The sequence below is a fragment of the Drosophila albomicans genome, unplaced genomic scaffold, assembly GCF_009650485.2.
Source record: "Drosophila albomicans strain 15112-1751.03 unplaced genomic scaffold, ASM965048v2 utg000145l_pilon, whole genome shotgun sequence".
Taxonomy (NCBI): domain Eukaryota; kingdom Metazoa; phylum Arthropoda; class Insecta; order Diptera; family Drosophilidae; genus Drosophila; species Drosophila albomicans.
Window position 1 is genome coordinate 5,838 of NW_026263677.1, and position 12,176 is coordinate 18,013.

General features: G+C 36.2%; 1 long non-coding RNA gene and 1 pseudogene across 5 annotated transcripts; one reads left to right on the forward strand and one right to left on the reverse strand.

The window, feature by feature from the left end:
• Positions 1-207: 207 nt before the first annotated feature.
• LOC117577264 (uncharacterized) lies at positions 208-2,316 on the reverse strand. Of its 5 annotated transcripts, XR_007955671.1 has the most exons (5): positions 2,135-2,316; positions 2,002-2,061; positions 1,372-1,907; positions 708-1,309; positions 311-638 (listed from the first exon to the last, which is right to left on the reverse strand). It is a non-coding gene; the product is annotated as an uncharacterized LOC117577264 (long non-coding RNA). The 5 variants fall into 5 exon arrangements; XR_007955670.1 differs by lacking the exons at positions 311-638; positions 2,002-2,061 and adding an exon at positions 208-222 and having other exon boundaries at positions 2,135-2,315; XR_007955669.1 differs by lacking the exons at positions 311-638; positions 2,002-2,061 and adding an exon at positions 213-227 and having other exon boundaries at positions 2,135-2,315.
• Positions 2,317-2,563: 247 nt separating this feature from the next.
• LOC117577263 (probable ATP-dependent RNA helicase spindle-E) lies at positions 2,564-8,783 on the forward strand (annotated as a pseudogene).
• Positions 8,784-12,176: the final 3,393 nt, after the last annotated feature.

Below are 12,176 nucleotides of genomic sequence, written 5' to 3' on the forward strand. Positions count from 1 at the left end.
TGTTTGAATATCACACATGCGATCCTGTATATGCCCATATGTGAGTTTATTACTAACAAATTACTTCAACAACCAAAGGCAAAAATGAGGGGTCAGCATCTCATCTACATCCACTACATGCCGACTTTGACGCAGTTACAAATATCAAGCCATTGAAATACCAAACACAAAACTGCTGGAAAGGCGTTTCATGGTCTTCCTCAACATGACCATCAATGGAAACTTTGCTGACAAAATGAAAATATATATGTATATATTTATTTTAAATATTCAAATTTAATGAAACTTTAATTTATAGATAGCCTCTTCTTTGGGTTATGTTGTGTGGAGGTTGACCGGTAAACTACATGTACTCAGAACTAAGTTTTCAAGTTAATTTTACTTTTTTGTTATTGTATTCGGTTAACGTATATTATTTTTTATTTACACCTACATACATATGTTAGATAAGTTATCTACAACCATTGTCGTAGTTCAACTAGTTCAACATTCTCATTTCCAACTCACATAACGCGTAGTAGGGCATGCGATTTAGGGGCTTACTAAAAAGTCCTTAAATTTGAATTTTGTCGAACAAGGTTTTGAGTCTTTGTTTAGTGCATTCGATGATCAATTGATTTTGCTCGTTAAGTTTAACACTGAAGTAGAGGAAGCCATGGATAGATTATGAAGCGAACAGCTCACGTGGAATTGCATTGCTTACTCACCGGAACACATAATCACTATCTATCATCGATATTGGCGCACATCATGATGCGTCTGAGAACGATTCAAGAAAGTATGGGGGCCTCATCAATATGCTAGTTACTGGCCAGGCGACCGCCGTTCATTTTAGGAACGGACGAGCAATCCAGTAGTCAGGCAATCCGGTTTTGTAATAAACTTGCCGAGATTAACGATTGAATGAATTAACCATAAATCCCCGACCATGAACGCCCAGAATCGAATGCAAATTCATATCAAACTTTGAGTCCAACTTGTACAAGAACATCCGAATTCAACCAACAGTTATTATGCAGAGTATGTATTTATTGTTACATCTATATAATGTGCAAAGCTGTCACCTTTATGAGTAGAAAGAGTGAAAACCAAATGATGTGAACGCGTTGACCGGAACTCGAACCAGGTGTACACCCAAAAAGGACTATTTTTATTGAACATACGTTAATTTCCAATCTGATAATGTATTTTCCATTACATTATTTAAAAATCCATGTCTCTGCGTTTCTGCGTATACAGTACTTGGACAAAAGCCAATGTCCGAGGTCAAGCCAATTCTTATTGAAAGAGTAAAGGCATGTTCCTATGGCTGATGCAAAACAAAAAAGAAGAAACGTAATGGATTATAGTTTGTTCCATGTTATTACTTACGCCTACGCTTGCTGCAAATTTGACTTTGGGACCGCTCTCCGGCTTTTACTGTCCTTGGAAAGCATGCCAAGCATGGTGAAGACGAGCGGCTCTGTCAAGATTCTTGTGAGATGAGTGTTTAGATGTTGCTATTTGGCAGCTTATTAGCTACTTATTTGTGATTAAAAATTTAATATCCAGAAGAATAGATACCACTCCCAGATTGTGATTTTTGCTCCAAGTTTTGCGCTTGATCTCATATGTTTTCTCTCCAAGCAAGACAGTACGTTAATCTCTGCCCTCTCTACATGTAAGCGTTTTTATTTGCTCCGTCCAGCAGTATCAACAGACTATTTATCCTTTTTCTTCTGTTTTTCTGGCATAATTCAACGTCCCTAAATTATCAGATGACATTATACATTTTTTGCAGTTCTTGTGATATCCCTTTTTCTTGGATTTAAATTGTTCCACTGCCATTCCATCAGTTATTTTGCCTTTTGTCTGTTCAGCCTGCTTCTTTTGATTTTTATCTCGTGCCAGGTCACGTTGATTTCCGCCTGAAAGTAATAAATTAATAAAGGTTGAAATAAACTTTCGATTTTTATATGCACGCATGTGTACATGTGTACATGCAGCAATGCATTTACTAACATCGAAACGAGGGTATAGGTTAGAAGCGCACCACATACATATACACATAACTAGTAGTTGCTAGTATTTTTAACCGATTTATATTGAAAAATATAAAATACTAATGAAATTATATAAATATTGGAATATTTACTTTGATTCCAAAAGCAAAACTACATTGACAGAATCCTCACTGTACAACAATAGAATGAATGAGAACATCAATTCTAGATTTTGTATTTTTTATTTATTTGTTAACATCAAATGGAAAAATAATTCTGAATTGAGTACTGTCACGTTCAATGAATTTGTATGTTATGCTGTGTTTGCCATCCAACGAATTAACATTTTGACAGCTGTTATTAACAGCGATAAGTTTCCATTTACAAAATAGTTTCAAATTATAAAAATAGTATTTTCAGTAGCAGAAGCGTTACACATTTTTTAAATATATCGTCAACATTTAAATTAATTTTAAAGATATAATTTAATTTTAATAGAATTAAAAATATTTAGATATTGGAGCGAAAAAAATCGATAGTTTATAGACAGCTAGTCCGTTTACTGCGAATATTTTAGTCTGTGTTGGTAAACGCTGTCTAACTAATGAATATATCGATATTTTGAGGTGCTTTTTTCATTTACCGCTTAACCGCTCTGTTGCATACTAGTTTTATTTGAAGTGAACGCTGAAACTTAATGTCAGCATGGACTCCGATATAATGGACTTTTTCGATTTTTCAAAGGAATTCCAGCGAGGAACCGCTTTACAAGGGTGTATAACTGGCGATCCCAAAATTCTAGCCGTGGAGACTAAAGACTCCAATCCGATCAAACGCAAAATGGTTGGCACGGATTATGTGAATGAAATTGTCGAGAAAGAAAAAGAACTCATGAAGAAAGTAAGAAAAAAAGTTTATACACGATGTGTGTATGTATGTATGTTAAAATTGAATGAGTGTGGGTACGGCGAAGTAAATGAATGGGAATTTGAGACATCTTTCAAGAATATATGTACATGTATATATATGTATGTTGACTTTACAGATGGATGATGACAAGAACAACTATTCAGTGCGCAATAAAAACACTTAATGATTTGGATAGTGACGACGATGACGGCGAAATGGAAGAGCAGCCTCGCGTGCGCTCTGATGAAGCCTACTATGAGAAACATCACTTCGATTTAAATCGGGACAAGAATTTGCCCATATATGCACATTGTGGAGAAATTATGGCCGCCATTAATGATAATCCGGTGGTTATATTAAAAGGAGAGACGGGCTGTGGTAAAACTACACAGGTATGCTTTTTAATTTATATATGGATTAAATATTCTATGCAGACCTCTGATTTTAACGAAAATATTCTGAATATCAATAAAGATCTTTGTGGGCGCAGATGAAGTGCGTATGCCGTATCATATGCGTGTTGTAAGATTCCTCAAGTCGGCAGAGTTGCTTATAAATCGCTAGGCAGTTAAGCTCTTCGTTGAGATTGACTCTCTTTGGCTTCAATTGATGTTATTGGAGTCCATTGCTTTTGCTGTCTTCAGGGTTTTCCAAAATTTCACAAGCACCAAGAAATGCATTCTCTTGTACGAATTGCTAAAAGTAAAAGCTTCTTTGGGAGTTGTGCTACTCAAAGGGTGCGTGATATACATAGTTTCTTGACAAAACAGACAAGCGGGTCCCAAGTTTGAGATGAATGGAATAAATTATATGCATGCAATTCGTTGAGTTTCCTTCACCGTTAGCTCGCCATCAGCAGGCAACTCTCTTCCGTAAGATGCAACACCGCCAATGTTTGTCTCAATCATCTCGATGTGGTTGGTCTGCACTGAGTACATGTGTTTTGATTGTATTTCTTTACAGCATGATGAGAACAGCTTCAACTTGTCATTGGTACCGTCCAAGACGTTGCAACTTGCAACAACTGACATTAATTTCATGAATTTTTATTTTAAATTTCTAAGATTTTTTTAACCATTACATACTGTAGAGTATCTTCGTTTATACAGAAAATGTGTGTAACCGTATTAAGTATATATTTGATCATAGTCATTTATGTATATATATTGCAGTGTTTTGCTTTTATTAATAATAGGTGTCGGGAGTTTAATTTGTTTTTTTTTTTCCAACAGGTGCCGCAGTACATATTGGATGAAGCTTTCAAGAGGCGCGAATTCTGTAAAATTGTTGTAACACAGCCACGACGTATCGCTGCCATATCGATTGCCAATCGTGTTTGTCAGGAACGGCAATGGCAACCAGGAACTGTGTGTGGATATCAAGTTGGCCTACACCGTCCCGCTAATATGGAGGACACTCGCTTATTGTATTGTACCACAGGTGTATTGTTGAATAATCTCATTAATCAAAAGACACTCACACACTACACTCACATTATCTTGGATGAGGTACATGAGCGGGATGAGGACATGGACTTTTTGTTGATTGTTGTACGCCGACTGCTGGCACTGAATTCACGTCATGTCAAAGTCATCCTGATGTCTGCCACTATTGATGCTAACGAGTTCTGCAAGTATTTTGCTAGCACTTCGTGGATACCACCCGTGGTTACTGCTAGTCATGGCCGCAAATATCCGCTAGTTAAATTCTATAGAGATCAGTTCAAGAATATTCATTGCAAGGATGAGCCCCAACAGCGGGAACCAGGTATATCACCAGATCGCTATGGCGATGCCATTAAAATACTTTTGGTGATTGACAACATGGAACGCAAGGCGGTTGGGACATCCCGACAAACCTATGAGGAGTCGAAGCGCACAGGAGCAGTGCTCATTTTTTTTGCCAGGCATCCATGAGATTGATACTATGGCCGAGCATATTAAACAAGTAATGGGAGAAAAGTAAATAAATTAACTTAATATTTTATTATCCGTTAACTGATTGATTTCACATTCACAGTCCCAGTACTGAAATTACAATTGTGCGATGCCATTCGTTGTTGTCGCCTGAGGCTCAAGCAGAAGTCTTTCAACCACCTCCCGTTGGCCATCGCAAGGTGATACTGACTACAAATATTTCGGGGAGCTCTATAACCGTGCCAGATGTATCCTATGTCATTGACTTTTGCCTAACCAAAGTGCTACATACCAACTCTGCATCGAATTTTAAAAGCCTTCGCTTGGAGTGGGCCTCCAAAGTGAATTGTCGCCAACGAGCTGGACGTGTTGGACGTTTACGAAGTGGTCGTGTTTATCGTATGGTCACAAAGGACTTTTATTTAAATGAAATGAAAGAGTTTGGAGTCCCCGAGATGCTTCGATCGCCACTTGAGAATTCGATACTAAAAGCCAAGGAACTTGACATGGGTAGCCCAACTGAAATTCTGGCCCTAGCGATGTCGCCACCAAATCTATTCGACATACACAACACGGTCCTCTTGCTGAAGGAAGTTGGAGCCCTTTTTACAACGGTTGATGGAGTTTACGAGGATCTCGACGGCGATATCACCCATTGGGGTCGCATTATGACACGTCTCCCCCTAGACGTGCGTTTGAGCCGCCTTATTATAATTGGTTACGTATTTAATTGCCTCGACGAGGCTATTATCATGGGTAAGTCACGAAAGGTCACGACATTTTATTGAAGATTTGAGAAACAAGGTCTTGTCCGAATTTGTCTCATAGCTGCTGGCATGTCTGTTCGTGGATTGTTTCTCACTGAAAGACGAGGACAAAATGAAGCTTTTTGGATGCGCTACGCTTTCTCCGATGGTTCTGGCTCGGACATGATTGCTGTATATCGCATGTACAAAGTTAGTAAAGTCTCTTAATATACACGCAAAGTATTTGACTGTAAAATTTATGAATTTTGGGATCATTTTAGATGTATCTGAACATATGTCAGGACAGAATGCAAAAGGATTCGGAACACCAATGGGCTCGGCGGTTTTGTGTTTGTTTGCGTTCTCTTCGAGAGATGCATTTGATGGTACAAGACCTGCAGCAACGCTGTACTTCTATGTATCTACAAAACATGCCATCTAGTGCTTGCAAGTCTTGGAATGATCGTCAAAAATCCATAGTTTTGAAAGTAATTATTGCCGGCGCATTTTATCCCAATTATTTCATGCGCGCCGATAAAGCAAACGAGGACTACGATAGCAACATATACCGAGCTATTAATGGCAACGATCCTTGTCGCACTGTCTACTTTACTAAATTTGAGCCACGGTATATGGGTGAATTATATACTCGACGGATTAAGGAATTATTTTTTAGAGGCAAAAATTCCGGCCAAGAAAATGGATGTTACATTTTCGCATGGTTCTGAAAAGATATTTGTAACATTTAAAGAGGATGACGATGAATATAATTACATGAATCCCATTCATGTGCCGGGACGCGTCGCGACCGAGGTTTACAAGGCTGTTAGAATGCGTCTAAATAATGCATATCGCCCTCTTCACGTTATAGAGTAAGATAACAGTACAATTCGCTTTAATTGATAATATTTTCTAAATGAAATGTCCATTTTTCATGAAAATGTTAGCTATATTTCTAAGGTTTCGATTCTTTAATCATTAAATTTTTGATGATTTTTTTTCAGAAAAACCAGTGCTCTTAAGTATGTTGAACAACACGGGATTGGAGTTGTCATTGACAGCACCTGGGTGCCACCATGCAAGAAATGGAATGTTGAGCTACCATCTGTTTTTGACAAGATTGTGGCAGGCAAAATATCGCATGTAAGTGCAAAATCCCGATATATAAATAAACGACACAGTTTTTAACTAATAAATACGAATCATTTTTGTTTTTGTAGATTGTAAATTGTAGCAAGTTTTACTTTCAACCAAATGAATTGTTGGATCGCATCGACAGCATGACTGAACTAATTAATTCACCACAGCACCTTAGCTGTCATGTGAAGAATCCAAGCATTATTACAACGGGCCTGGAGCTTCTGGCAATGCATAAGCAACACTTTCAGCGCGCAACTGTCATCAGGGTCGAAACTCAAGCAAATGGGAATCCAAAGTTTAGTGTGCGCTTCATTGATTACGGTAAATACAGCATTATTGGCTATAGATCAGCTGCGAGTGATGCCATATGAGCTGAAATATAAATTAGATCAACTGCCACCGCGTATGCTTGAATGCCGGCTGGCTTTGATACAGCCATCGTCATTGGTTAGCAACTATAACCGTTGGGATAATGAGGCAGTCGAAATGTTGACTACAGTATCAAAGTGCGGAACTATTGAATTGGAGATATACTCATTGGTCAACAACGTCGCTGCTGTATTACTGCATATGCGTGATGGACTACTCAATGACAAACTTGTGGAACGACAATTGGCTCGTCGAGCAGATGAAGATTATATGTCGCGTAAGGATCATGACTTTCGCATACGCAAGCAAGAGGTTGAGTGCCATGTAAGCCATGAGGAAAAACATCACATCAACGAGGATTATTTACGTTCTGCTCAGAACCCAACTGACCAAAACTTGAAGCCACCGCCTCTGAATAAATGCAATCAAACTATAATGCTTAAAGGGCCATACAGTCCACTTGAAACATCTATGTGTTCAATGCTACGCGTCGGCTTATTTAAGACTGTGGTTATTGAGCGAGAATCAGTTAATGGTGTTCTTCTAGATTCCGACCCACAAGATCGTCATAATCAAATGGTGGTGGCAGCGTCTGTTAGTGAAACCGATGGTGATAAGTTGACTGCTCGAGGCACTACTCTTATGCCAAATATTCACGGCTTTTCTGCATTGATGACTATGCTCTTTTGTCCCTCCATGCAAATCAAATGCAATAAGGAACGTACGAAATACGTGTGTATTTTAGCTGGACTTGGCTTTAATCCAAAAACTATGCAATCTCATTTTGAAGAGCACGACATGGTCGTTAATTTGGATGTCGCAGTTCTTGAGGACGATATATCGTATTGTAAATATTATTTTGCAATATAATTGATTTAATTTTAAAATTTTGAAACTTATATTTTAGATCAATCAAATGCGTTACAATATCGACATGTTGTTCTTCCACAGCGACCCTAATCAACTGCCCACCGCTAGAGATGAGGGTCGTGCTACTATTTTTAATCAACTGCAATCTTTGCTTACACTGTCTTTATAAATAACTATCAATTGTTGCGATTCTTTTTAATTTCTTTATTTTGTAGGCTTCTGAACAAAGATCGGAGTTTTATTGAACGTAACCTGTCAAATTCTGATTATGTTTGGGAGGACATGTCTGATTTGGAACCTGCCGCCGAACCGTTTGGCAAGCGAGCCATATTGCCCATACATTGCTATTACGAACTCGAAATCGAGAATATGAGTAACTTGTTGGCCTTACAAGCGAATTGCAAACAACTTTACGAGTGGCGCAACTTGTAAGTATTTATACGCCTTGAGTATTTACCTTACAAATAATTAACATATTCAATTATTTTGTAGTCGAAGAGATATGTCAATGCTGCAATGCAAATTGTGTAACGTAATGTTAGAAAGCGCCACCCAATTGCGCTTGCACTTGCTTACCCAACTACATCGCGATCGGGAAAAGCAGATCGGATGGAAACCTCTGTAAAATGCAGTTTATTAAATTTAATTTGAGGTTCATCCATTATGGACCTTTGTATAATTTAAATTACGATCTGATCTAAAAATGTGCCTTCTAGAATTAAAGCAGTTTTATTGCAAAATATGTGCTTTAATTATATAATCATTATTTTTATTTGCATATGTAGCCTATGATAAGGTCATTTGAGTTTTACAAAAATTCTTTAGTGATGTAAAACAACTACAATTAATAAACACATTTTGAGTATGCAAGAAAATCTGAATCTTAAACTTTCATTGGGACCCCAAGAGTTCTATAGTACTAGTACTAGCCAGCGTTGATTTAATATTCATATGTGTTAGTTAATGTTATTGTGTTTTCTCAACTTCACCAAATTCTTAAAACTAACATTTAATGATATGTCTCCCGCTGCAAAAAAGATCAGCAATGGCTTAGCAATATATCTCCGGCTAAAATTTTCGAGCGGAGTTATGTCGTTTTTTTTTTGCGGAGATATGTCGTTTTTTGTTCGGCGGAGATATGTCGTTTTAAAAGCGCCATAACTCCACCGTGAGATATGACGTTTTGTAAACGACATATCTACGCGCTGAGATATGACGTTTCAAGGCGACATATCTCCGCGCGGAGTTATGTATGTCTCTATGAAAAGTTACATCTCCGCCGATCTTCCACCTTCCAATAGAATAAATTTAATGTGTTTTTAAATTAATTTCATACTGAAAGTTGAATGGAAATCTTAATAACTTAACGATAATATAATCAATTCCTTAAAAACGCAGTTTCCCACAAGTCTTTATTTAGTATATGGGTAATTCCATGACGGAATTTGTCCCGTGCGAGACTATTTACAGTGCACTGCAGTGAAAATAATATAAGTTGAAATAATTTTAAAAATAAGTGAATGTTATTCTTAAAGTATTAGATAAGCACTATATTTAGAGCTAAGATTGATTTGAGGTACTTGTTCTGTCTTACGATAAAATATATAAATTCGTTATGCATTTATCAGAAAAGAAAACAAAACAGAAAGAAAATTCAAAAACCATTCTTAGCTCTAATTAAAGTACTAATCTAGAGCTATAAGAGTAACCTTTTCTTATTTTTAAAATTGTTTCAGTTTATGTTATTTTCAATGTAAAGAGTCTCGCACGGGACAAAAATTTCGTCATGGAATTATGTATTATTATGTTATTATATATGTATTATTATTTTTATTAATTTTTATATAAATCAATTCAACTTATATTATATTATACATATGGACAATTCTCTGACAGAATTATTCTTACTAATCTAACGGTTCATGATATTTTCATCATTAAAAGCATCGCGCACATCCTCTGGAGTAATTGGTGATTTTGGAAGAAAGGGTTGTGTTTTTCTTTGTAGAGTGCGTTTCACCGTTTGTTTTTCTAAATTATTATAAAACGAAACAAAAAATATTAAATTGAAATATGTATATCAATTCCTGAATAAAACATACACACACACCGTCATGTTTTTGAATAAATGTACATACATACATAAAACATACCACATATATGTACATATGAATACTAATTCTTGTATGTATGCGTACGTGTATGTGTACTTACCTCGCGAGAACATCATTAAATATTTTTTTGGTGTCGTCGGAATTAGTTTAACAATTTTATTTTTTATTTCCGACAGCACATCGATTTTTTCCATTTCATGGCCTTGTGGTCCATGAATATGCTTTATTTTCTCAGGATTGGAAAAAACGCGAGCCTTATCTGCACTTAAATAAACCCGTGCTTTACAATCCTTTAAACGGCACACATTATCAATATCATTCATTCATCATTTTAATTGTTTATTTTTTATCTAAATTTGTGGGTCACTTGGAGTAAATAACAATATTTTCTTTAAATTAATATATTTCTTAAAATGGGACGCGGAGAACAATTATCGGAATATGAAAGAGGCCAAATCGAAGCCTCTCATGAAAGTGGTACTTCGTCCAATTTGTTGAGCGATTTTGCGATGGCTCAACAAATTGGACGAAGCCAAAATGTTGTGAGTAATTTTTTGAGAAACAAATTAGAATATGGCAAAAACATGAAAGGCGGAGTCAAACACGCCTCTGCGGCAGACAGGAGGCATATTGTGCGAGCTGCGACCAACTCGCATCTCTTAGCACCCAAAATTAAAGCTAGTGTGTCAACAGTTAAAAGAATGATTTTGTCGGCTGATCATCTAAAACGAGTGAAACTTAAAAAAAAAAACCACCGTTAAATGATGCACATAAAGCTTCACGACTGCTCTTTGCGCGTGAGCACATGAGCTAGACGAGCGAATGGCAGAAAGTTTTTTTTCCGACGAAACAAAATTTAATTTGGACGGCCCCGATGGATACAATTATTACTATCACGATCTTCGAAAGGAAGAGCATTTCCTGAACCGTCGCCTTAGCTGTGAAGGAGGCGTAATGGTTTGGGGGTCGGTATCAGTCTTTAGCACTTGTGACCTGCAAATTGTTACTTCCAAAATGAGGGCAGAAACCTACAAATCTATAATACAGATAGCGTTTCCTTATTACTCCAATTTTTCAAGTTATTTAATGGACTTACCAGCAAGATAACGCTCCTATTCATAAACTAAGGTGGTAAAAGAATGGATTAAGGATCAAAATGTGGTCTTGCTCGAATGGCCCCCATATTCACCTGACCTTAATATTATATAATGGAAAACGTATGGGGGTTGCTATCGCGCAAGGTATATGAAGGAGGCAGGCAATTTGATAGCAAAACAACTTTAGTTGCGGCAATTCAAACGGCCTGGACAACAATTTCGCTGCAAATACTGCAAAATTTGTATAGATCGTTTATATGAAGTTATATCGAAAAACGGCGGTTTCACTCATTATTAAACTTATTAAAAATTACATTAGAAATGTACTTAAGCATAAGCCAAGTGCCAAAAATATGAAAATATAATTTGAATTTTTTCAGGTTGAACCCATTCAGATGAACGAAAATAAATCATTGATTTTGTTAAGCTTTAAAAAAAAAATAAATCATTGATTTTGTTAAGCTTTAAAAAAAAATAAATAAGGAATAAATAATATGTTTTTGAAAAAAACCTTTTCAAATGATTTAAGAATTAAAGAAAAAAAAATTATGTAAATCGGAAAACTGGATTAGGAATTATAGATACATTTCTACCACACACATGATGAACCTATTCAGTTCAGCGGCAATATATTTATAGAAATTTATTCAATGTACTAGAAATAACGGAATTGGCGTGTGCGAAAAATTTTCGCTGATCTTCACTTTGCAAAATGCATATACACTAAGCAAAAAAAGTCTGCGTACAAACTTAACGCCCAACTTTGATGTTAAATAAAAATAGTTGTATTGAAGATATTGGCTTCATTTTTTTTTAAATTAACAACATATCTATTATGAAAAAATATAACCAGTCTCCAATTATTTCCATCAGCAACTTTTTTTAATTAAAATCAAAAAACCAAAAAATACACCTGTTTTCGAATCAGAAAAAGTCTGCGTACAAACTTAAATTAGTTTAAAAAAAAGCCATTTATTAATAAAACATTACAAAAATTAGTACGAGGGTAGGATAAATAGGAAGGTTTTATTGT